Source organism: Pan troglodytes, chromosome 12 (assembly GCF_028858775.2).
Source record: "Pan troglodytes isolate AG18354 chromosome 12, NHGRI_mPanTro3-v2.0_pri, whole genome shotgun sequence".
Taxonomy (NCBI): domain Eukaryota; kingdom Metazoa; phylum Chordata; class Mammalia; order Primates; family Hominidae; genus Pan; species Pan troglodytes.
The window spans coordinates 50,367,296-50,394,398 of NC_072410.2; the positions used below are offsets into that span (position 1 = coordinate 50,367,296).

General features: G+C 36.8%; 1 protein-coding gene and 1 long non-coding RNA gene across 5 annotated transcripts in view; both read left to right on the forward strand.

Annotated features, from left to right (window-relative positions):
* EXOC6B (exocyst complex component 6B) overlaps positions 1-27,103 on the forward strand; it is a 652,710-nt gene that overhangs the window by 447,448 nt on the left and 178,159 nt on the right. The gene's annotated exons all lie outside the window — the stretch shown is intronic.
* On the forward strand, positions 595-4,346 carry LOC129143230 (uncharacterized). The gene is made up of 2 exons (XR_008546448.2): positions 595-1,349; positions 2,877-4,346. It is a non-coding gene; the product is annotated as an uncharacterized LOC129143230 (long non-coding RNA).

Sequence of the window (27,103 nt, forward strand, 5' to 3'; positions counted from 1 at the left end):
CCATATGATCACTTCCAGCTCTATGGGAGGCTGGGAGATTGAGTATCTGACAAAGTAAAATAGGAGCATCATTATTGGCATAGTTGACTCATCATAAATCATCTACTCGAAGTTGAATGCAAAATTAGGCTTTGGTTAGGAGAGAATGAAGAGCTGTTGGTGAGAAATGAAAATGAACAAGAAATGATGTGACTCTTGGAATTTTTTTTATTCTAAGAAAATTAAAATAATGGGAAATTACACAAGTCTGCTCACACCCTTGCCCCACACTTTTATTTTACTACTTATTAGTTTCCTTTGGTTGACTTTTGATGTATGGAAATTAAGGTTTTATTGGCAGTGCTATTTTTAATTTAAAAAGGCATTAATAGGACTTCTAGTTACAGCCATCACAGAGTAAAAGGTATCAAAGTTACCCTTTTGCCATAAACAATTGTAAAATTGGATAAACTACATGAAGCAACCCTATTCATGCATTAGACAGAAGACATAAAAAGGCTGTGATCCTTCAAAGAAGGGGAAACACATAAGGTAATCTTGCCATTCTCCATTTTTCTGTCTGGGGACACTGTCTAAACAGTAACACAGGAAAGTAGAGCCCAAACAAAAAGCAGTGTTTTTACACAGAAAACACAAAAGCAAAATCCCAGAGACTGGCATATAGGGCTGATGTGACAGCTGGGATTGGTGGAGCAAGGTACCAGAGAGCAAGGAGTTGTTCAAAGAAGTAGTTCTATTAATCAGCACTGGAGAGACCTTGAGTCTTTGGTAAAAACATTTAGTAGCCATGTGCAGAGTGAAACTCTGTGAGGCTTGGCAGAGAACAGCCACTGGAGGTCTGTGAGATGAATAAGGGTGCCAAAGGTCACTGGAAACATACATGGAAACATTGGAATTCTGACCAACCAGAATGGAAGAGTCCAGCTAAACATCTTTTGCATTCAGTAAGACTGCAGAAGATGAGGTCTTAAGAGTGCTACTCAAAGCTCTAGAGGAGGAGCTCCTCTGTTTTTTTTTCTTAATTGTATATGTTCATCATGTACATTTGTTGTTTTGAAATATGTATACTTCTGGAGTGGCTAAATTGAGCTAGTTAATATATATATTACTTCATATACTTTTTTAGGTGGTTAAAAAAACAAAGTCTCCTTTCTTAGCAGTTTTCAAGATTTCAGTACATTGTTATTAACTAAAGTCACAACGTTGTATAATAGATCTCTTGCACGTATTTCTCCTAACTGAAATTTTGTATTATTTGACCAATATGACTCAACTTCTTTGAGTTCATTTGCAGCCACCATTCTGCTGTCTACTTCTATGAGTTCAACTTTTGTAGATTCCATGTATAGGTAAGATTATGCACTATTTGTCTTTCTGTGCCTTTTCTTACTAAACATTAGGTCCTCCAGGTTCATCCATGTTGTCACAAATGACAGGATTTCCATCTTTTTAAAGTCTGAATAATATTCCATATTTTATTGTCTATTTATATTACATTTTCTTTATGCATTCCTCCATTGATATACACTTAGATTGATTCCATATCTTGGCTATTGCGATAATGCTACTATGAACATAGGAGTGCAGATATCTTTTTGACAAACTGATTTCATCTCCTCTGGATATATACTCAGTAGTGGGATTACTGAATCATATGGTAGTTGTATACGTTAAAACTACTTGAGGAATTCCCATACTGTTTCTCTTAATGGCTGTACTAATTTACATTTCCACCAATAATGCACAAGGATTTCCTTTTTTTCACATCCTTTTCAACACTTGTTATTTCTTGTCTTTTTGATAGTAGCTATTCTATTAGGTATGAATTGATGTGTCATTATGGTTTTAATTTGCCTTTCCCTGATAATTAGTGATTCCAAGCATCTTTTCATATTCTTGTTGGCCATATGCATATCTTCTTTTGAGAAATGTCCATTCAGGTCCTTTACCCATTTTTTAATCGAGTTATTTTTCTTGCTGTTTAGTTTGAGTTTTTGACATATTTTGGATATTAACCCCAAGAGCTACTCTTGACCCTAACAATTTCACAAGATAAAGTGACTCTGCCGATAAAAAAAAAATGCCTTCTAACAAAACTCAATAGCCTTTGAAGGATGAGGAAGAAAAAAACAATTCCACGCTCTCAAGCACATAGCATACACAGTTTTACAGCAAAAAGCTAAAATTTGACATGCAGAGAAGCAAGAAAATGTTACCCATAAAAGAAGAAAAGATAGACAATAGAAATAGATCCACTGATGACACATATGTTGGAAATTGCAGACAGGGGCTTTAAATAATTTAATATAGTCAGTAATTTAAAAGATAAGATGGACCTAGTACATAACTGGGTTCAAAGTTTCTCAGGTTTGAGAAAAAGTATTAACACACTAATTTAAATAGCTCAAAAAACTTTATCAAGATAAATACAAAGAAAGCTACACTGAGGCACATTGTTATCAGATTGCTAAATAAACAATAATAAAGAGAAAAATTTTAAAGCAGCCAAAGACGAAAAGGTATAGTACATAATGAAGAACAGTGATAAGAGCTACAGCCAACTTATCAGAAACAGAGCAAACCAGAAGGCAGTAGAGTATCTGTAAAGTCCTGAAAGAAAAACAAAACAAAACCTGTCAATGAAAACTCTATGTCTTGTGAAAATATCCTTCAAAAATAAACGGAAAATAAAGACATTTTCAGATAAACAGAAGCTGAGAGAATTTGTCACCAGATTTGCACCACAGAAATGTAAAAGGTAGTTTTTCAGGTTAAATGGAAATGATACTATATGTCAACCCAGATCTATAATATAGATTACATTGTTCAAAGATGTCTACAACAATATCTTCCTTAACACATTTTTTTTTTTCTAGAACCTTGAGACTACTTCATTAAGAAATGGCATCTAATTCCCCTCCCCTTGAATCTGGGCAAGCTTGTGAGTTGATTGTAACCAACAGAATGTGGCAGAAGTGGCCCTTTGTGACTCTGAGGCTAGGCTGTAAAGGATGGTGCTGCTTCCATCTTGGTTGGCTGTTGTGTAAAAAGTCCAGCTACGCTGAGGCTTCCAAGCTTGAAGAAACTTAAGCAAGCTCACGTGGAGAGACCACATGAAGAAGGCTTGAGCCTATGTTAACAGATGCCTAGCTAATTTCTAGCTTTCTCATTTCCACCTTTACTGTTTTTTTCTTCTGCTTACTTCTTGTTTATTTGCTCTTCTTTTGTTAGTTCTTTTGGGTAGAAACTTAGATAATTTATTTGAGATTATCTTCTTCTCTAATATGAGCATTTTAGTATTAGAAATTATTGTCTAAGTACTACTCCAGCCACAGTATACAAATTTTGATATGTCATGTTTTAATTTTTATTCATTTCAGTATTTTCAAATTACTTTTGTGTTTTCTTTTACTTGTGGGTTATTTGGAAATGTGTTGTTTACTTCCCAAATATTTAGAAAATTTTTAGATATATTAATACTTCTGTTTTAGGTTTTTAATTTACTTTCATTTTGATCAGAGAGCATACTTTATATAATTTCAGTTCTTCTAAATTTGTTGAGACTTGTTTTATGACCCAGTATATGGTCTAGTCAAATGTTCCATTTGCACTTAGAAAGAATGTGTTTTCTGCTGTTACTGTGTGGAGTAGCCTATAGACATCACATGGGTAAAGTTGATTGACAGTGTTATTCAAATCTCCTGTATTCGTACTGATTTTTTTGTACTTGTTTTATCAATTACTGAGAGGAGTTGAAATCTCCAGTTATATTTATCAATATCAATCCTGTCAGTTTCCATTTTATCAGGTTAATGCATTTTGAAGCTCTGTTATTGGGTGCATACTACTTAGAACTGATATGTCCCTATGATGCACTTATTATTATTATGATGAAATGACCCTCTTTATCCCTAGTAATATGTCTTATTTGAAAAAAAATCTACTTTTTGTGATACTGGTATTGACCCACTCAACTTCCTTATGACCTTGTGTTTGCATAAGTATATTCTTTTCTATCTTTCTCTTTTAATTTTTTTAAAAAAAATGAAGTTGTACACAGCTTATAGTCAGGTTTTGCTTTTTTATTCAGTGTGACAATCTTTTATTTTTAATTGGGTTGGTTAGGTGATTTATAATGAATGTAATTTTTTAAATTTTGTAGGTATCTAGTAGGCATATATATTTATGGAGTACATGAGATATTTTGATGCAGGCATGCAATGTGTAATAATCATATCGTGAAAAATGGAATAGCTGTCTCCTTAAGCATTTATCATTTGTGTTACAATCTAATCATACTCATAGTTATTTTAAAATGTACCATTAAATTATTTTGACTATTGCCACCCTGTTGTGCTAATACTAGGTCTTATTCATTTTTCTAACTATTTTGTACTCATTAACCATCCCCACCTTCCCTCTCAACACTGTGCTTCCCAGCCTCTGATAACCATCCTTCTACTCTCTAGCTTCATGAGTTTAATTGTTTTGATTTTTAGATCCTATATATAAGTGAGAACATGCAATGTTTGTCTTTCTGTGCCTCGTTTAACACTTATCATAATTGCCTCCAGCTCATTAAAATAACAGGATCACTGTTACAAATGACAGGATTTCATTCTTTTTTTGTGGCTGAATAGTACTCCATTGTGTGTAAGTAGCACAGTTTCTCTCTCCATATATCTGTTGATGGACAATTAGGTTGCTTCCAAATCTTGGCTATCGTGAATGGTGCTGCAACAAATATGAGAGTGCAGATATAAAATCTCTTTGATGTACTGATTTTCTTTCATTTGAATAAATACCTAGCAGTGGGATTGCTGGATCTGGATCTTATGATATCTCTATTTTTACTTTTTTCAGGAACTTCCAAATTATTCTCCATAGTGGATTTAAAAAAAAAATTTTTTTTTTGAGACAGGGTCTCACTCTGGAGGCGCAGGCTATACAGTGGCATGACTTGGCTTACTGCAATGTTTGCCTCCCAGGCTTAACTACCATGCCTGGCTAATTTTTGTATTTTTTAGCAGAGATGGAGTTTCACCATGTTGCCCAGGTTGGTCTCGAACTCCAGACCCGTGATCCACCCGCCTCGGCCTTCCAAAGTATTGGGATTACAGGCGTGAGCCACCACACTGTCTCCATAGTGGTTATACTAATTCACATTCACAACAACAGTATATGAAGGTTTCCTTTTCTCCACATCCTTTCCAGCATTTGTTATTGCCTGTGTTTTGGATAAAAGACATTTTAACTGGAGTTAAGTGCTATGTCATTGTAGTTTTGATTTACATTTCTCTAATGATCGATTATGTTGAGCACCTTTTCATATACCTGTTTGCCATTTGTATGTGTTCTTTTGAGTAATAGTTATTCAATTCTTTTGCTCATTTTTAAATTGGATTATTAGTTTTTTCCTATAAAGTGTTTTGTCTCCTTATATATTTGGGTTATTAATTCCCAGATGGATAGTATGCAAATATTTTCTACCACTCTGTGGGTTGTCTCTTCACTTTGTTGATTATTTCCTTTGCTGTGCATAAACTTTTTAACTTGTTGTGATTCTATTTGTCCATTTTTGTTTTGGTTGCCTGTGCTTATGCGGTATTAATTAAGAAATGTCTGCCCAGGCCAGGCACGGTGGCTCATGCCTATAATCCTAGCACTTTGGGAGGCTGAGGTGGGTGGATCACTTGAGGTCAGGAGTTCCAGACCAGTCAGGCCAATATGGTGAAACCCCTTCTCTACTAAAAACACAAAAATTAGCTGGCCATGGTGGTGCGCACCTGTAATCCCAGGTACTCGAGAGGCTGAGGCAGGAGAATTGCTTGAACCCGGGAGGTGGAGGTTGCAGTGAGCTGAGACTGTGTGCGCCATTGCACTCCAGCCTGGGCATTGCAGCGAGACTCCATCTCAAAAAAAAAAAAAAAAAAAAAAAAAAAAAGCCTTCCGAGACTGATATCCTGAAGAGTTTCCTCAATGTTTTCTTGTAGTCCTTTCATAGTTTGAACTCTTAGATTTTAAAGTCTTTAATTCATTTTGATTTGCTTTTTGTATATGGCAAGAGATAGGGGTCGAGTTTCATTATTTTGCATATGGATTTCTAGTTTTCCCACCATAATTTATTGAAGAGACTGTCTTTTTCCCAGTGTGTGTTCCTTTTTTGAGACAGAGTCTTGCTCTGTCACCCAGGCTGGAGTGCAATGGTGCAGTCTTGGCTCACTGCAATTCTGCCTCCCAGGTTCAAGCAGTTCTCCTGCCTCAGCCTCCAGATTAGCTGGGACTACAGGTGTGTGCCACCATACCCGCCTATTTTTTTGTATTTTTAGTAGAGACAGCATTTCACCATGTTAGCCAGGATGGTCTCGATCTCCTGACCTCATGATCCTCCCACCTCGGACTCCCAAAGTGCTGGGATTACAGGTGTGAGCCACCACGCCCAGTCAGTGTGTGTTCTTGACACCTTTCTCTAAAAGGAATTTACTATAGGTATGTGAATTCTTTTCTGGGTTCTCTATTCTGTTCCATTGGTCTGTGTGTTGGATTTAATGCCAGTACCATGCTGTTTTTATTACTATAGCTCTGTAGTATGATTTGAAGTTAGGTAATATGATTTCTCCAGTTCTGTTCTTTTTGCTCAGGATAGCTTTGGCCATTCTAGGTCTTTTGTGTTTCCATATAAATTTTCTATTGTTTTTTCTATTTCTGTAAAGAATGTCATTGGTACTTTGATGGGAATTGAATTGAACCTATAGATTGCTTTGGGTAATATGGGCATTTTAACAATATTGTGTCTTCCAATCCATGACCATGCAATATCTTTGCATTTTTTTGTGTGTGTCCTCTTTAATTTCTTTCATCAGTATTTTATAGTTTGTAAGATCTTTTACTTCTTTGGCTAAGTAAATTCCTAGGTATTTACTTTTATTTGTGGCTATTATAAAGGGGATTACTTTTTGATTTCTTCTTCAGATTGTTCACTGTTGGCATATAGAACTGCCACTGATTTTTGTGTGCTGATTCTGTATTCTGCAACTTTACTGAATTTATCAATTCTTATCATTTTTTTGGTGGAGGCTTTAGGTTTTTCTAAATATAATATCATCTGCAAACAATGATAATTTGACCTCTTCCTTTTCGAGTTGGATGACCCTTTTTTCTTTTTCTTGTTTAATTGCTCTATAGGACTTTCAGTACTGTGTTGAATAACAATGCTGAAAGTAGGCATCCTAGTTGTGTTTCACTTCTTAAAGAAAAAGCTTTTGGTTTTTCTCCATTCAGTATGATACTAGCTATGGATCTGTCATACATGCCTTTTATTTTGTTGAGGTAATGTTAATACCCAGATTTTTTAGGATTTTTACCATGAAGGGATGTTGAATTTTATCAGATGCTTTTCAGCATCAGTTGGAATGATCATATGGTTCTTGTCCTCCATTCTCTTCATATGTTGTATCACATTGATTGACTTGTGTATGTTGAACCATCCTTGCATCCCGGGGATAAATCCCACTTGGTCATGATGAATGACATTTTTAATGTATTGTTGAATTCAGTTTGCTAGTATTTTGTTGAGAATTTTTATGTCAATATTCATCAGAGATGTTGGCATGTAGTTTTCTTTTTCGATGTGTCTTTGATTTTAGTATCAGGGTAATACTGACCTTGTAGAATGAGTTTGGAAGTATTCCTTCCTCAATTTTTCAGAACAGTTTGAGTAGGATTAGTATTAGTTCTTCTTTAGATGTTTGATAGAACTCGCAGTGAACTGGGTCCTGGGCTTCTCTTTACTGGGAGACTTTTTATTATGGTTTCAATCTTGTTACTTGTTATTGGTTTGTGTTCTAGGGCCTGAAATGGGGACCTCATGACTCTGCCTGGTGCCCTATCCTACTGTGGCTGAACTGGTATCCAAGACACATGACAGAGTCCTCTTTATTCTGTTCTTCTTTTTTTTTTTTTGGAGGAGTTTTGTGTCCTCTAATTCATCTTTTATATATATATATTTTTATTATACTTTAAGTTCTAGGGTACATGTGCACAATGTGCAGGTTTGTTACATATATACATGTGCCATGTTGGTGTGCTGCACCCATTAACTTGTCATTTACATTAGGCATATCCCTCCCCCCTCCCCCCACCCCACAACAGGCCCCAGTGTGTGATGTTCCCCTTCTTGTGTCCAAGTGTTCTCATTGTTCAATTCCCACCTATGAGTGAGAACATGCGGTGTTTGGTTTTTTGTCCTTGTGATAATTTGCTGAGAATGATGGTTTCCAGCTTCATCCATGTCCCTACAAAGGACATGAACTCATCATATTTTATGGCTGAATAGTTTTCCATGGTGTATATGTGCCAACTTTTCTTGATCCAGCCTATCATTGTCGGACATTTGGGTTGATTCCAAGTCTTTGCTATTGTGAGTAGTGCCACAATAAACATACATGTGCATGTGTCTTTATAGCAGCATGATTTATATTCCTTTGGGTATATACCCAGCAATGGGATGGCTGGGTCAAATGGTATTTCTAGTTTTAGATCCCTGAGGAATCACCACACTATCTTCCACAATGGTTGAACTGGTTTACAGTCCCACCAACAGTGTAAAAGTGTTCCTATTTCTCCACATCCTCTCCAGCACCTGTTGTTTCCTGACTTTTTAATGATCGCCATTCTAACTGGTGCGAGATGGTATCTCATTGTGGTTTTGATTTGTATTTCTCTGATGGCCAGTGATGATGAGCATTTTTTCATGTGTCTTTTGGCTGCATCAATGTCTTCTTTTGAGAAGTATCTGTTCATATCCTTTGCCCACTTTTTGATGGGGTTGTTTGTTTTTTTCTTGTAAATTTGTTTGAGTTCTTTGTGGATTCTGGATATTAGCCCTTTGTCAGATGAGTAGATTACAAAAATTGTTTCCCATTCTGTAGGTTGCCTGTTCACTCTGATGTTAGTTTCTTTTGCTGTGCAGAAGCTCTTTAGTTTAATTAGATCCCATTTGTCAGTTTTGGCTTTTGTTGCCATCGCTTTTGGTGTTTCAGACATGAAGTCCTTGCCCATGCCTATGTCCTGAATGGTAATGCCTAGGTTTTCTTCTAGGGTTTTTATGGTTTTAGGTCTAACATTTAAGTCTTTAATCTATTTGAATTAATTTTTGTATAAGGTGTAAGGAAGGGATCCAGTTTCAGCTTTCTACATATGGCTAGCCAGTTTTCCCAGCACCATTTGTTAAATAGGGAATCCTTTCCCCATTTCTTGCTTTTGTCAGGTTTGTCAAAGATCAGATAGTTGTAGATGTGTGGTATTATTTCTGAGGGCTCTGTTCTGTTCCATTGATCTATATCTCTGTTTTGGTACCAGTACCATGCTGTTTTCGTTACTATAGCCTTGTAGTATGGTTTGAAGTCAGGTAGCATGATGCCTCCAACTTTGTTCTTTTGGCTTAGGAGTGACTTGGCAATGCGGGCTCTTTTTTGGTTCCATATGAACTTTAAAGTAGTTTTTTCCAATTCTGTGAAGAAAGTCATTGGTAGCTTGATGGGGATGGCATTGAATCTATAAATTACCTTGGGCAGTATGGCCATTTTCACGATATTGATTCTTCCTACCCATGAGCATGAAATGTTCTTCCATTTGTTTGTATCCTCTTTTATTTCGTTGAGCAGTGGTTTGTAGTTCTCCTTGAAGAGGTCCTTCACATCCCTTGTAAGTTGGATTCCTAGGTATTTTATTCTCTTTGAAGCAATTGTGAATGGGAGTTCACTCATGATTTGGCTCTCTGTCTGTTATTGGTATATAAGAATGCTTGTGATTTTTGCACATTGATTTTGTATCTTGAGACTTTGCTGAAGTTGCTTATCAGCTTAAGGAGATTTTGGGCTGAGACAGTGGGGTTTTCTAGATATACAATCATGTCATCTGCAAACAGAGACAATTTGACTACCTCTTTTCCTAATTGAATACCCTTTAATTCATTCTTCTGCCTAACTGCCCTGGCCAGAACTTCCAACACTGTGTTGAATAGGAGTGGTGAAAGTGGGCATCCCTGTCTTGTGCCAGTTTTCAAAGGGAATACTTCCAGTTTTTGCCCATTCAGTATGATATTGGCTGTGGGTTTGTCATAGATAGCTCTTATTATTTTGAGATATGTCCCATCAATGCCTAATTTATTGAGAGTTTTTAGCATGAAGGGCTGTTGAATTTTGTCAAAGGCCTTTTCTGCATCTATTGAGATAATCATGTGGTTTTTGTCATTGGTTCTGTTTATATGCTGGATTATGTTTATTGATTTGCATTTGTTGGACCAGCCTTGCATCCCAGGGATGAAGCCCACTTGATTGTGGTAGATAAGCTTTTTGATGTGCTCCTGGATTTGGTTTGCCAGTATTTTATTGAGGATTTTTGCATCGATGTTCATCAGGGATATTGGTCTAAAATTCTCTTTTTTTGTTATGTCTCTGCCAGGCTTTAGTATCAGGATGATGCTGGCCTCATAAAATGAGTTAGGGAGGATTCCCTCTTTTTCTATTGATTGGAATAGTTTCAGAAGGAATGGTACCAGCTCCTCCTTGTACCTCTGGTAGAATTTGGCTGTGAATCCCTCTGGTCCTGGACTTTTTTTGGCTGGTAAGCTATTAATTATTGCCTCAATTTCAGCGCCTGTTATTGGTCTATTCAGAGATTCAACTTCTTCCTGGTTTAGTCTTGGGAGTGTGTATGTGTCGAGGAATTTATCCATTTCTTCTAGATTTTCTAGTTTATCTGCGTAGAGGTGTTTATAGTATTCTCTGATGGTAGTTTGTATTTCTGTGGGATCAGTGGTGATATCCCCTGTATCATTATTCTGTTCTTCTTAAGCAGAAGGAAGGACTCATTTTCTAGCTATGAGCTGCACTGCCTGGGATTGGCAGAGAGGTGGTGCAAGCATTCCCTTAGCTGCCCTGGCTGGGTTACTGCCCAAGTCACATACCACCCTAATCCTCTGGCTCTGAGCCCAGCCCAACACTAAGAGTTGCCTAAGAGTTCCATTCCTTGTGTTCTAGACTGTCTTTCAAGTTTACTCAAGACCGCAGAGCACGTTGGCCTGTGGCAGTGAGGCTTGCTGAGAGCTCAAGTTCTGAGCTCTAGAATGGATGATTCTCCTTTGGCTAGGGCTGGTCCAAATGTTCCCTCCATGTGTGGGTTCTGAGTGAGCCCAGCCAGCACAATTTTTTTCTCCACTATGACAGGGCAGCACTGAGTTCAATGTAAAGTCCCCCAGTTGCTGCACTCTCCTTCTCCCAAGTGCACAAATTCTCCAGGCCGTTCAGCCACTGCCAGGGGCTGGGGGAAGGGTGGCATCAGCAATACAAGATTGTCTTTCTGCCCATCTTCAATGTCTCTTTTAGCGATATGATGTAAAAATCTAGGTAGCATGATTGCTCACCTGATTTTTGGTTCTTGTGCCAGTGGTTTTCTGTCTGCAGATAGTTGTTAAAATTTGGTGTTCCTGCAGGGGTGGGGTTGGGGAGGGAGGAATCAGACAAATGATGTAATCATATATTCTACCATCTTATTCCACCTCCTGAATGTAATTTTCAGTATGATTGGGCTTAAATCTACCATCTTGCTATTCATTTTATATTTCCTTTTTCATACTTTGTTCATTTTTCTTCTTTCATTGCTTTTTTTTTTTTTAGATTAACCAGTGTTTTTTTATGTGATCTATAGTTTATTAGCTCAGACTCTGTTGTATATTTTAGTTATTGTTCCTGGATTTACAATATACATCTTTAACACAGAATACCTTAAAATAATATTATGCCATTTTGCATTAATGTAAGAATCTTACAAAAGTATTGTTTTTCTTCTATGTTTTGTCCTTTGTTTGTGCTATTGTTGTTATACATATTACTTCTACATAGTCTATAAACCCCACAATACATTATTACTGCATCTTTGCTTTAAACACTCATTTATATTATAAAATGTCTAGAAATGATTAATATATATTTCATAATTACCCATGTGTTTACTGTATTCTGCATTCTTCATGTCTTTGTGCAGATTCAGATTTCTATCTGATATCATTTTTATTCTACTGAGGAGCTTCCTTCAATGTACACTATAGCGCAATTCCACTTATATTAAATTCTCTAAACTTTTTTTTTTCTGGTAAAATCTTCAGAAAGATGTTTTCACTGTATAATGAATTCTAGGTTAACAGGGTGTTTTTTTTCTTTCAACACTTTAAAGAGTTCCAACTATTTTCTTTTGATTGATATAGTTTCTGATGATAAGCTTTTTGTTATCTTTGTTCCTTTGCACAAATTATGTCTCATTTTCTCTACTTTTTTGAGATTTTCATCACTAGTTCTCAGCAATTTCATTAGGCTGTGTCTTTTCTGTGGGATTCTTTATGTTAATTCTGCTTAGAATTCATTGAGTTTGGACATGCAAGTTTATACCTTTTATTAAATTTGAGAGGGCTTTGGCTATTATTTCTTTGAATATCTTTTCTATCTCTCCTTTGTGTCTGAAACTTCCTTTACATATATTTTAGACCACTTCACATTGTCCTGTGGTTACCGATACTCTGTTTATTTTCTTTTCAATCTTCTTTTCTTCTCTATGCACTTCATTTTGGATGCTTTCTATTGATGTCTTTGAGTTCTTTGAACTTTGCTTTTGCAGTATCTAATCTGATGTTTATCTATTTCAATGTATTTGTCATTTGAGGTTTTTTTTTTTTTTACTTTTATATGAACTCCATTTTGTTCTTTTTGATATCTTCCATTGCTTTCTTCATAATATTCCTGTTCCTCTACCTTGTTAACATATGGAACAGTCTTATAATAGCTATGTAACAGTCCTGTTCTACCAGTTCCATCATGCGTATATTTTCCAGGTTATTGATATTGTTCACCTGATTATAGGTCATATTGTCCTGTTTCTTTGCATCCTGGTCATTGTTTACTGGATTTGTGAAATTTTACATTTCATATTGTTGGATGCTGTGTTGTATTCCTTTAAATAATATTATATTTTGTTCTCACATGGATTTTAGTTATTTGCAATTGGATTCATTCAAGACTTGCTCTTAAGTATCTAGTGGGTCCATAGCAGCTTTTTGTCTAGGTCTAATTTGTCACCAGTTCTAAAGCAGTACCCTTGGGAGAATTCTGCATGATGCTTTGGATAGCTTGGAGGTCTTTAAACTCTGGCTGGTGGAAACACAAAGTATGGTCATCCCTGTAAGACTTTCACAGATTCTTTTCCTTTTCATTTCTAATGGTTCTTTCTCCAGCCTTTGGTAATTGCCTCCCCTACATACACAAATTAGTACTCCACCACATACCGAAAGGACCTTTCTGTAGTTTTCCTGGATGCTCTCTTTTGCAGCATCCTCCTTTCTGATACTCAGTCCTGTAAATACTTGTTGCCTTGAACTCCTGGGCTCTAGTCTCTGACTTTTCAACTCAGTAAGACAACCATGTTCTGTTTCAGTTCTCTCCCTTTGCCTGCTTTATAGCACATCCTGGAAGCTGCCTCTAGGCTAGCTTGCCTCGCTTGCTCTCCTGCTCTCAGTATCATTATGTCTGTGGGATCATAATTCTGCATTACCTCTTGTCCAGTATCTAAAACTGTTCTTTCAGACTCCTTGTACAGTTTTCCAGGTTTCCAGGATTTTTTTTCACACTGGAAAGATTAATGCTGTGCCTATTAGTTTATCATAACCAGTAGCAGAATCAAGTGAATACTTTTCAAGATTTTTAGGGTTTTTTTTTAATGAAAGTAATATCTATTCATTGTGGAAAATGGTGGGGAAAAAAGAAAAGTACAGGAAGAAAATAAAAACTACTCTAATCTTACCATTCATAAATAAGCACACTCCCATGCCTTTCACCTAGACATGATAATATACAACAGCAACAGAACTGTTTCTATAAGTTGCCCGCCACATTCCTTGCCTCTAATTAGCCAAAGTTGTTTCACATTCCTCTGTCTTAACCAATTATTTAGTAGGAGATTGAAAACATAATGATTGGCTAAACCAGTCAAAATTGATTCTTGAGATGAGAATGAAGTCATCCTTCTCTGAATTTTGAGGAAAAAATAGAAGCTCATTCTCTTATAAAGAAAAGGAAGGAAAGGGCTTTGTTGTAGGCAATCAACCAATACCACTGGTTAAATAACAAAGTCTGGTGAACTTTTGCGAATGATCAACTACAAGACTGGATTTTTGACAGAGATAAGAGATAAACAGGGATGAAGGATGATAAAGCTGAAATACATGCACGTTCTGGAGGAGTGATGATGGACTGGGAGAAACACTGAAGAGTAAGAATAATACCCATCTTATGGCCTGATTTTGAATGAGCAGCTTCTTCTTGAGAGAACCGTAGGAGAATCTACACCCTTAATGCAGAGCCAGCTTTCAGTTAAGACTAAAAGAGCATTTAATGAAAAGGTGGAAACACAACAGAGTTTGTTAACCATGTAAAAGGGATTCCAGAGAGCCAATATCTTATCTGAAAAGCCATTTGGTATTTGTAATAACCTTTCAGACTTAGAATCAAATTGAAGCCAACATTTGAAGGGCTTGACAGTCCACAAATAACCATAATATCAGCAGTGAAATTTTTTTTCCTCATATATTTTAGAGCCACTGAGGTTCATTGATTTAGAATTTAGTGTTTCATTCCTGATTGGCAGTAATTTGTCTGTCAAAAACTTTCCATGGACATTTATTTTACTTTAAAAGAAAGAACTCTATTCTATGTCTTTCCCTATACCACCCCCCTCATTTTTTTTTCTTTAGATGCTCAGTGGTCTATAAAAAAATCTTAAAGAAATGATACATAAAATTCAAGTAACTATACAGAGGCGTATAAAAGCAGTCCCAAATGACAAGATAATTAACACTTACATCTTCCTACCCAGTGGTGTGTGCATGAGGTATTTTCCCTTTTTGTCTGTGAGTCCTTGGAAGAACTGTATAGGTCCTAAAAGAAATCAAACTCTGGACAAGATGAAATGTGAATATACCTTGAGTGTTTTTGAATATGAGGTCAGGTCTGCCATGTTCTTAGGTCCCAAATGCATAGAGGTATTATATGCACTACCAAGAGCCTGAGATATTCAGCTAGGATAGTGTAGTCATTAAGAATATAGATTTTAGAGTCAGTTCAACAGAATGGATTCAGGTTCCCACTTACTTTTAGTGTTACCATATGTAAATTATTTAACCCCTTACAACTCCATTTATGAAGTAGGAATAATAATAGTACTGAACAATATAAAGATGAGAGGGTTTGGATCAAATGAGATAATACATGAAAGGCTGTATTTCATTGTGTGGTGAAGCACTAAGTATGCACTAATTATTAGCTGCTCCTATTTTTGTCATCATCATCATCATCATCATCAGTAGCAGCAGTTAGCAAATCTGCTAATTCATATTAAGCATATCCAGCATATCTCAGGTCTTTTGCAGAGTACTTGAAACTTTGTCACAGATTGTGAATTTATTAGGTTTAATTTGGTATAATAAATTGACTTTGCTTCTTGATAGTTGTCTGTGAAACTTCTATGGCTGTCCTGAAAAGTATGATCCAGAACTGATGATTTTCTAATTCTCGGCTTGATTATTTTACAAGCAATCAGTCAGTTCAGCTGTTTTCTACAGATGGTAACTACTGCTTAGGGTGCCATTATATAACAGGAGTATTATTGTTAGGTAATTCTTGCTGACAGGCTACCAAACCCAATAACTCTAAGATGGAAGTCACTTGAAATTTACTAGGTGTGATGAAATCATCACTTTTCCTTTAAAAATTGATAATGACCTCTGTGTTTTTCTGCTTTGTGTGGATTTCATCTTAGATCTCAGTATGTTTATATGTTTTATATTTGGTTTTAAACATTAGAGCACTGGATCCTGGCAGAGAAACTGAGATTTAAACACCAGCAGGTGTTGATTGCCTAATAACTTCTAGATCTAACTTAGGCTATTGTATCCCTCATGCACTAGGATATTCAGTCTGTGTCTGGGTTTGGAATTTCCTAAGCTTTCTCTTTGCATATTCAAAATGAGGAAGTCTAGATTCATATTCCAGCTCAACCACTTGTTACCAGCATTAATTCAGTAATCTGCTCATTCTGTCAGCAGATATATGTGGGCCCTACTCTATGCAAAATACCATGGTTGGAGGCTGGAGTTAAGATGAGAAATCATGGATTTTAAATAGGAGGGTGACTCTATTAGATTTGTATTTTTGGAAGGAACTTGCATTTCGCAGGAGCCTCAGAGACTAGTTAGAAGGCTATTGCAGTAATCTATGGTAGAGTTGATTTGGTAGCCTCAGCATATATTTGTATGATAATTCAAGCCACGAGGGTGAATGAATCAATTCATTTAACCTCTCTGAGCCCATCAATAAACTAGAAATACTAATTCCTGCTATATTTGTCTCACATTATTGTTATAAAGTCAAATGAGATAATATATATAAAATCATTTGAAACAGCCATGGAAATGTTATTTATTATAATTAATTATAATTATTTCTTTATGTATATGCCTTTATGTATTTTCTTTCATATTTCTACTGATTTATGGTCTACAATGTTAAACATTTTCAGTTTTCAGTTATCTGCATAGTTCCCTAAATTATTCAAAAGATTGGTACATTAAAAATATAATTAAACCAAATCCAGGACACATTTCTTTGCAAGGAAATGTAGCAACAATTGCATCTTTTTAAATGTAATGTAATCCATCATTTCCCAGGATCCATGAATCTTTTTCACAGTATGAACTGGATCCATGAAAAGGAGGGATAGAATGCATCTTATCAGATTCTCTCAGATCTTGATGGTCAATTAAATATGCTTTGGTTTAATTCTTTTGAAAGGGAACACGGGCTTCTAAAGCCTTCCATATCACCATTCTTACCATAATAACCCTCACTCTACAGGTAAGGAAACCAAAGTAGAGATTTTGCCTAAATACAGGATTTAGGGAAACAACTTCAGAGTAAATTCTTGGTCTCACTGAGTCTATTGTGATATATACTAGTGGCAGAACAGCATTTACTACTTAACCTCCTCACTCTGACTGAAAGATCACATCATCCCTGGAGAATTTATTTTATCTCAAAGTCAGTATCCGAATAGTTCCTGAAAAGTTTGAAAGTTTCCATCTCTTTGTATATATTCACAAAAATAAATGGCTACAGGTTTGTGATATAGCTGACTCTCCTCTGACTCAGATGTGAGATGTTTTAGTGAATATTAACTAGGCAGTCCTTAATAGGCTTGCTTGTGGTTTTGTCACTGGGACATCAGAACTAAAGAATCTTTATAAAGAGATCTCACTGAACCCTAGGTACCAGGCATCAACAACTACCAATTGGCATAACTCTGCCTACTTAATTTTGTTTTCTCCACTACTGGAGCCCAGCTATTCTTGCCTCTCCAGTTCCGTATAATTAATTATCCACCTTTGGTCCAAGATTCCCTCACAGGGCTTCAGGCATTCCATTACCGATGTTTTCCTAATGTGAGGAAAAGGGAATAGTGGAGAGTCCTGAGGACCCTGGTGAGAAACATAGGGCAAGCATATATGACAGATCCACACCAGCATTTTTCTTCTGCAGCCTTTCAAGTTTATATTATGCAAAGGGACCTTTACATCAGCAAACTGTGAAAGTAACTACTAGTTACTACATTAAATCAAGCTTCTCCAGTGAGATGTCCTAGAGTAATTAAGTTGTCAATCAAAATTATGTTTAGTCATCCTTGAAGAAGTAGTGCAAAATGCATAACCACGCAGTTTTCCCTGTTTTTGCTGAATTTACCTAGAAAACTCTTACATTTCCTTCTGGATGTAATTCCTTTCTTCTCTACTCTTACTTTTCTTTTCACCCTTAACACTGTTGTATGTAGATCCTAGTTATAAGACAAGATTCAGTAAGGGACAGAGCATAGCAGAGCAAAATGCTACTCTTCTCTGGGAATGGGGTTGCAATGGAAAGTATTTTGGAGAAGAATAAGGGATCAAAGTTCCATAATTTTTTTTTTTTTTTTTTTTTTGAGATGGAGTCTTCCTTTGTCGCCCAGGCTGGAGTGTGGTGGTGTGATCTCAGCTCACTGCAAGCTCTGCCTCCCGGGTTCACGCCATTCTCCTGAGGTTCCATGATTTCTTTTACTATCCTTGCATTTATCAAGAAAATATGATGGGATTATGAAGGCAACAGAAACTTGAAATCAACTTATTTGATTTTCAGCTTTCTCAACTATCCAGCTGCAGAAGGAAGGGGATTACTGCAATAGAGCTTCATTATAGTCCTGTGTTTCCTTAGATTCCTGAGATGGGCATTCTAGGAAGGATGAGAATTGGCCTCATTTTTATCTTAAGTTACCCAGTGTTGTTAAAAGCGGTCACATGGCTCATATTCCTCAATTTCTTTAAATTGATCAGCAGACACTAGTCCTCCATAGCTTCTCCCTCAGTGGGAACATGGTCATAAGTGACTTAAGATAATACCTTAATTATAAGCTTGGCTACCAAGTTCCACAGACTGTTGGCTTTCCATCCTGGGAAATGAAGTTGTAGTATAAAGAAGTATCTGAGAAGTCCAGGTGCAGTGGCTCATGCCTGTAATCTTAGCACTTTGGGAGGCTGAGGTGGGCAGATCATTTGAGCTCAGGAGTTTAAGACCAGCCAGGCCAACATGATGAGACCCAGTCTCTACCAAAAATACAAAAATTGGCTGGGCATAGTGGCACATGCTTGTGGTCCCAGCTACGTGGGAGGCTGAGGTGGGCAGATTGCTTGAGCCTGGGAGGTGGAGGTTGCCGTGAGCTGAGACTGTGCCACTGCACTCCAGCTTGGGTGGCAGAGCAAGACCCCATCTGAAAAAAAAAAAAGTATCTGAGGCTGGTTAATTTATAAAGAAAAGAGGTTTATTTGGCTCATGGTTCTGCAAGCTGTACAAGAAGCATGGTGCCAGCATCTCGTTTTGGTGAGGGCCTCAGTAAGCTTCTACTCATGGTAGATAGAGAAGGGGGAGCCAGCATGTCACATGGCAAGAGAACCAGCAAGAGAAGTGGGGGAGGAGCCACACTCTTTTAAACAACCAGCTCTCACATGAACTCATTACTGTGGGGAGGGCACCAAGCCATTTATAAGGGCTCTGCTCCCATGACCCAAACACCTCCCACTAGGCCTCACCTTCAGCATTGAGAATCATGTTTCAACATGAGATTTGGAGGGGACAAACATACAAACAGAAATATACAAACAAGTATACATATCAGGAGGGAAGTCTCAATCCTCTTTTCCCTATCATTACCTGCTAACTAATTCCAAACATTCTACTTTCTCTTTTGTTTGGCAACTCATTCCCTAATAATAATCTGTCTTAATTAGAGTATGTTTATTTGCAACTGTCTTAGTCCGTTTGTCCTGCTATAACAAAATGCTTGGGACTAGGTAATTTATAAATAATAGAAATTTATTTCCTATAGTTCTGGAGGCTGGAAGTTTAAGATCAAGGCATTGTTGGGTTTAGTGTCTGGTGAGGGCCTGAAAACTGCTTCCAAGATGGCAACTTATTGCTGCATCCTCTGGAGGGTTCAAATGCTGTGATCTCACAAGGTAGAAGGGGTAGAAGGGCAAAAAGGGCCTAGCTAGTTTCCTCCATTCCTTTTATAAGATTACCAATCCCATTCATGATGGCTGAGCCCTTATGCCCTAATCACCTCCTAAAAACTTTACCTCTTAATCCTGTTGCACTGAAGATTAAATTTCACCATGAATTTTAGAGTGGACACTAACATTCAAACAATAGAGCAAGGAGCAAAAATCTATTCAAACCAGTTCAAGAATAAAGGAGGGCTTATTTTAAATATACGCATTTCATAGAGTCTAAGAAAAGGTAAACAGCAGATTAGTTAGGACAAGGATCTTGTCTGCCCCACCCAGTCCTATCTCCTTAGGACTTAGCATAGTGCCCACCATATGGTACTTTAATAATAAATATTTTTTGAGTGAATAAATATGATGCAATTAGCAATTACTTCAGTCTGTAGATCTGTTTGGTCAGCTCTGAAGATGGGAGGGAGTTGAGGTAGTAAGTAGCTCAGGATAGATATCATGAGATGTGAATAATAGAGAAAACTAGGATGTGGTTGTAATCTTAAGGAATATTCTCTTAGCATGGTATGGAACTGGAGAGTCAATGAATGGCAATTTTAGTGCATACATCCTACCACAAATTTGGATGGATTATAAAACCATATTTACCACCAACAGTCAATTCTTAATATGCCAGCAATATAATACATAATAATTAAAATCTTAGGTAATAGAAATAGATTGTCCTTTAAAACCTGGATCTTCAATTTAGTAGTTTGGGCATACTCAACTTCTCTACACCTTATTTTTTTCATTTGTAAAATGAAGTTATATTTGTACCTATCTCATAGACGTGATAACTAAGTGAATAATTGCTATTGTAAATGCTCAGTAATTGTTAGCAGACATCATCATCATTGGTAAGAGTACTGTATTGTATTACATTGTATTACAACTTCAATTTTGCCAACGACTAGCTATGGTCTTGGTCTTGGGCATTCATTAAACCTTGCTTGGGCTTTGGGCTCCTCATTTATAAAATGAGAAAGGTGGACTAGGTGATCTCTGAATTTCCATTTAGTTCCAAGATATTAAGATTTATTATGAGAAGGGGGATCACGTGGATAGCTTTATGTCTGTGGAGAGTTGTTATAAGTATTAAATGAGATAATGCATGTGAAATGCTTTACAGATGACAGAACATAAATACATATTGTAATTATTAGATAAATATTAAATATATTTATGTAGTTTTCATTATAGTTATGTATTATGCCATGTTTACCAGGGGACTTACACAGTAGTCACCCCTTATCTATGCGGAATATATTCCAAGAGCCTCAGTGGATGCCTGAAACTGTGGATAGTACTGAACCTTATACAGTCGTACATTGCTTAGTGACATGAATGGGTTCTGAGAAGTGCTTCGTAAGGCGGTTTCATTGTTGTGTGAACATCATAGAATGTACTTATACAAACCTAAATGGTATATAGCCTGCTACATACCCAGGCTACAAACCTGTACAGCATGTATAGTAGTACTAGATACCATAGGCAGTTGTAACACAGTCAGTGGTAAGAATTTGTGTATCTAAACAGAAGCGGTAATGTGTTGCACTATGACATTACAATGGCTACAGCATCACTAGGCAATAGGAATTTTTCAGTTCCATTATCATCTTTTTTTTTTTTTAAGGCAGTCTTGCTCTGTTGCCCAGGCTGGAGTGCGGTGGCACTGTCTCAGCTCACTGCAACCTCTGCCTTCTGAGTTTAATGATCCTTCTGCTTCAGCCTCCTAAGTAGCTGGGATTACAAGTGTGCAACACCAACGCCTGGCTAATTTTTGTATTTTTTTTAGAGACAAGGTTTCACCATGTTGGCCAGGCTGGTCTCAAACTCCTGGCCTCAAATGACCCACCTGCCTTGCCTCTCAAAGTTCTGGGATTACAGGCATGAGCCACCATACCCAGCCCAGTTCCATTATAATCTTATGGGACCACCATCATATATACAATTGATTGTTGACTAAAACATCATTATACAACACATAACTATATATACTATGCTTTTTCCTATACATGCCTCCCTATGTTAAAGTTTAGTTTATAAATTAGGTACAATAAGATATTAACAACAACAATAATAAAATAGAACAATTATAACAATATGCTGTTATGTAATATAAATATGGTGTCTGTCTCTCAAAATATCTTACTGTACTATACTTACCCTTCATCTTTTTATATTGATGTCAGATGATAAAACGCCTGTGTGATGAGATGAAGTGAAGAGAATTCCAGAAGTCAACAATTCACACATTTTAAATTGTGCACCATTCTGAGTGGTGTGATGAAATCTTGACTGTCCCACTTAGGGAAATGAATCATCCCTTTGTCCAGTGTATTCATGGTCTATATGCTACCTACCTGTTAATCGTTGGTCACTTAGTGGCCGTCTCACTTCTCAGTTCCGCTCTCTTAGTATGGCAGTACTTGTGTTCAAGTGACTCTTATTTTACACCAATAATGGCCCCACAATGCAAGGGCAGCGATATAATATTTTCAGTCAGTGGTTGACCATAGATGACTGAAACCATGGAAAGTGAAATGGCAGATAAGGGGAAGACTACTATATTTAGAGTATATGCAAGCAGAAAGCAAGCATTGGGTGTTTGCTATCAGGGGCTCTTGTAAAGTCAATGGCTATGTAACAAGGTCAATAATTTTTTACTAAAAGAAACTTTATATGTGATTCTTTAAGGTGGGACTCTCTCATATAGTCTGCCTTATACTGTTTACTTTGGGGTAATGTTAGTTAGTTTGTTTGTTTTTTTGTTTGAGATACAGGATCTTGCTATGTTGCCCAGACTGGATTATGGTGGCTATTCCCAAGGGCAATCATAGCACACTACAGCCTTGAATTCCTGGGTTTAAGCAATCCTCCTGCCTTAGCCTCCTGAGTAGCTAGGACTACAGGCATCTACCACCATGCCTGGCTGGATAATGTTGGTTTCACAGGAAAATCAAACTGTCTAGTCAAGATCTGAAGCACTGTGGTATTCTGGTAGAGACATTAGTGTGGTTATGAGATCAGAGTTGCCATAGTAAAACATGTTAGCTAGGCAGTCCTGAACGTCAGAAGAAACTAAAGAATATGAATAAATTTATTTTGGAAACTTGGGTATCTGAACCTGAACATACTAGTAGAAATGTATTTTAAAAATAAAAGTTGGCTTTACGTGAAATTAAATAAATCTTGGAAATGTTTAATCATTGTAGCAAACAGCACCATTTCATACTAAGGAATTCTTATAAAACATTTTAAATGTACTTCCTTTTCAATTAAAAAATATTTTTAATACCTTATCCAAAGGATGCTTTACCAATTATATCTTAGACATTTGATACCTCCTCAAGAATTAAAAGAGAGCAATCTTAAGAATGTAAGGTTTAAAGAGAGACAAATGGAGGAAGTTTGAACCCAATAAAAATTTAAACTTCATCTACTAGGTTAAATGAAAATAACAGATGTCCCTTTTGTTAGAGAATTTATAGTGCTTTAAAATGCAAATTTCCTATGGGTGGACTACTGAAGGACATGTTGTGTGTTTCAGTATCAATAATTTTCAGTCCCTTACCTGCTATCCTTAGCCTCATCCTTCTGAATTATAATTTTAAAATAAGCTGCTTCTTTCTGCCGTCTCTCATCTGAGAAACATTAAGTCAGAAGATTGATGATAGACTTCAAGTTTGTATGCAGAAAAATAAACTTGTTTTCTATAATTTGCAGTGCACTGCACATGTGGAAATCTAAGGATAGTTGTTATTGCTTAAGATCATGAAGACTATAGCTTGGTTTATGAGAAAAGTTCCATGGCTAATGAATTTTGTCTCTTGCTTGTTCGACTGGTTAATGGAATCAGAGAAATATTTTATGTTTTTTACAATAATGCTTTCATTCTCTACTGGAAGTATATAGGGATTTGAGTCGCCAATCTTTGTTAGAGCATACCTTCTTCTTTCATTTTATCATTTGGTTTCCTTTTGTTCAGTTTCATTCTGTATTAGTGTTTCAAAATTCTCATTTGAATTTAATAATTGCAGTGAAACGTATAGATTTACAAGGGAGAATCAATAAGTTGGCAATTATATATATGAGTATGTGTATATATGCATACAGTAATCAATAGCTCATTCATTCTCTGTGTTCCTTGTTTTCTCTGTAGGAGCTGGCACACTGCAGATATTTTATATAAGAAATTATACCTAAAACTCAAGTGCAGTGGGAATGTGTAGGATGAAAATAGCGACCATAGTCTGGTATCATTTTCTCAGGCACACAACTCTCAGTCAACTTATGTAAAAGCTTCTTTGGGAATTTATAGATTGTCTCTCCTCCACCTCCCAGGCCCTTACCAGTTCTTTTTAAAAGCAGGATTGAGTTTGGATCCTTAGATCTAAAATGGTGTGGGAAGTACACAAACTGCAAATCTTTTTGTCATCAAAAATAGGCAGTACAAAAGCTCTGCTTTGTTTGCTCTTATCTGACCATGCCTACAAGGCTTGTCCTTGCTCGGTGCTGTGCTTTTATGATATGCCTTTCTTAGCTATGGAGACCCAAATAGAAGCCCTCCTGGCCATTCAAATAGCAATGTCGCTTCTTTTTAACTACAGATGATGGACCCTATACTCTCTGAGAGGGCTTTTCTCAGACATGGGTCAATGAGTAGTACCCACTCAGCAGTTATTTTAGTTTATGGGCTGAAGTTCCTTGAATTCCAGAAGATAAGGCAGTCATTGTTTCTCTGAGCCCATTGCCAGATACCTGGTCATTTGATAGTAGGTGCTGCCAACCTGAACAGTGGGGGCAAGCAACCTGTTCCTCCTTATCGTGGCCTAAGATGCCATCCTTGTCAAGAAAATGGAGATGGATCATGCTGCTCTAACCCTGACATACATCATTGTCAAGCCATGCTATTGGCTTTCAGAGATTGGCCAACACAAAGTACTGTTTCTGGTAGTAGAACTTACCTTGGATGCCGAGAATGTTCGTGATGAGGGAGTACAAAGGATCTACTACATGAAAGATCATAATTCAAAAATGAACTTCTTTTCTGTGGCAAGTTCCTTCAATACCCTGAAATTCTGTCTGGCTGTTTGGTAAATATGGTACTTATTCCATCTCTAACTATGGACAGTGGCTGGTTGCTCTTTGAAACTGTTTAGCTGTTTCCTTCTGGTTTTATTTCAAGGGATATTGGGGTGGGGGAGCCAGTGGCAGGGGGAGATCTAACTTATTCAACTAATAGTTTCTAAAAGACCATTTTCCTGATACATGGTTTTGAAAAGGAGAGGGACAGATTTATTTTTTAGTTGTGATCCGAAGCTTGCTGCTCCATCCTTCTTTCTCTGCATTTTCAATCTTAACTGTTTCAGATTTCATTTCTTACTTTTTGCAACTTTGAGACCTTCTACACCTTAAGTTTCATGGACCAGAAAGAATAAGTAATGCCATTTCAAAGAAGAAAAGTATGTTGTGGTTATTACTATTTTCATATCACTTGACCCTGGTTCCAGACTTGGTAAAACATGTTTTGTCACAGTTAAAATAGTATATTGTAGGTATTTCTTAATTTCCAAAGCCTTTTTACTGTTGTTTTTTTTTACTAGAAATTTTAAGAAACAATTATTTAAAGTTTTCATTACACCTGGGCATGGTAGCTCATGCTTGTAATCTTAGCACTCTGGGAGGCTGAGGCGGTTGGATCACTTGAGGTCAGGAGTTTGAAACCAGCCTGGCCAACATGGTGAAACCCTGTCTCTACTAAAAGTACAAAAAAAGTAGCCGGGCATGGTGGCAGGTGCCTGTAATCCCAGCTACTCGGGAGGCTGAGGCAGGAGGATCATTTGAACCCGGGAGGCAGAGGTTGCAGTGAGTCGAGATGGCGCCAATGCACTCCAGCCTGGGCGACAGAGCGAGGCTCCATCTCAAAAATACGATACAATACAATACAATACAACAAAATATAAAGTTTTCATTATGGGGATTGATCCTTGTAATTTGCTTGAAAACACATAGAAGCATTTTCAGGGATAAATGAGCCAGTAGAAAGAACAACCCATCTTAATCATCATTCCAAACCAGAGACCTCACCATTAGCTCAAGGGCAGTGTGTGGCCATCTCTTTCTGCTCAATCAACGAACTCCAAACATCGCTTCAGCTGAAAATTATTTTACTTATTTAGCACGGGTGCCCCTCCTTCCTTCAAGCCATTTGTTCTTCCTTTCACCCATGTAGGCCAAAGTCCTAATGTTTGTAGTATGCCCCAATCTCCCAAGAATTTCTGATGCATTCACTGCTCTTGCTTGTCTCCCAGTGTTTACACTGGTACATTTAATATATTTTTTGGCCCTCACTTCATGTTGTTAGGGCGGACGTCAGTAAACTGTATTAATTGAGCGCTTTTATAGGGTATAAACCAGGAAACCATATTAAATACCATGTCTATTTAGAAATTATTTTAATTGTTGCAAGTTGACAGATTTCTACACAGGTCTACAAGAAGTTCCCATAACATTTTAATCCATCTACTGCCTTTATGTAGATAACGCCTTATACATCTCAAAAAAAAAAATGATTACAGTCCTAACTTTTATAAGACTTTTTTTTTTAAGTAAGACATTTTAAAAAATACGCCTTTCCATCATTACTCACTCCAGCATGCCAACATTTAACAGATTCTGATTTGGATTCTGCTGTTTTAATTAAATCATATATTTAATCTACTTCTAGTATTACAGTATTAAAATTTGTCCTCTTTCTTTCTCTTTAATCTATTTGCATTTATGTGCATGAAAGAAAGAAAAGGAGAGAGAGAAAAAAACCCAAATATCACCTTAGCATTCTCAATAGCATATTTCTAAGATTGAAATTTAGAAAAATTGAAGGAAATATCATTGCCAACACTTCCATTTAGAAAACCTGACGTTCCAAAAGCTAGTAAGTCAATGTATAGGCTTTTTAAAGCCTTGCCTTTAATGTTCTGTGCTGGTAGTTGACTCTATTTTCCTTCTATTCTATTTTCTACTCCTTTTCTGGAAGGAGCAGGTGGTATGGTAGGGTCACTAGTGGGATAATATACATTTGGATGGGTGAATTGAGGCCCATGTTTTTGTTTTTGTTTAACCACTAATAGCTATGAATTTGTGCAACTCAGCTAATCCCTTTTAGAATTTTTTCAGTAATTTGTTATATGTAAATGGGTTGTACTAAAATCCCCAATTGGACTAGATGACTAGGTGTTACCCATCAAGTGTGATGAAGTAGGTGAGGAAGTGTGTTCTGAAAGGCAATAGTATGTACAAATTGTGAGAGAAAATAAAGAGCATACTAAAGAGGTCTCTTAAATTAGAGGACTAAAACTAGTTCATTTTGACTAAAGAATAGGGTGAAATGAAGTGGGGTGGTCATAAGGAATTCAT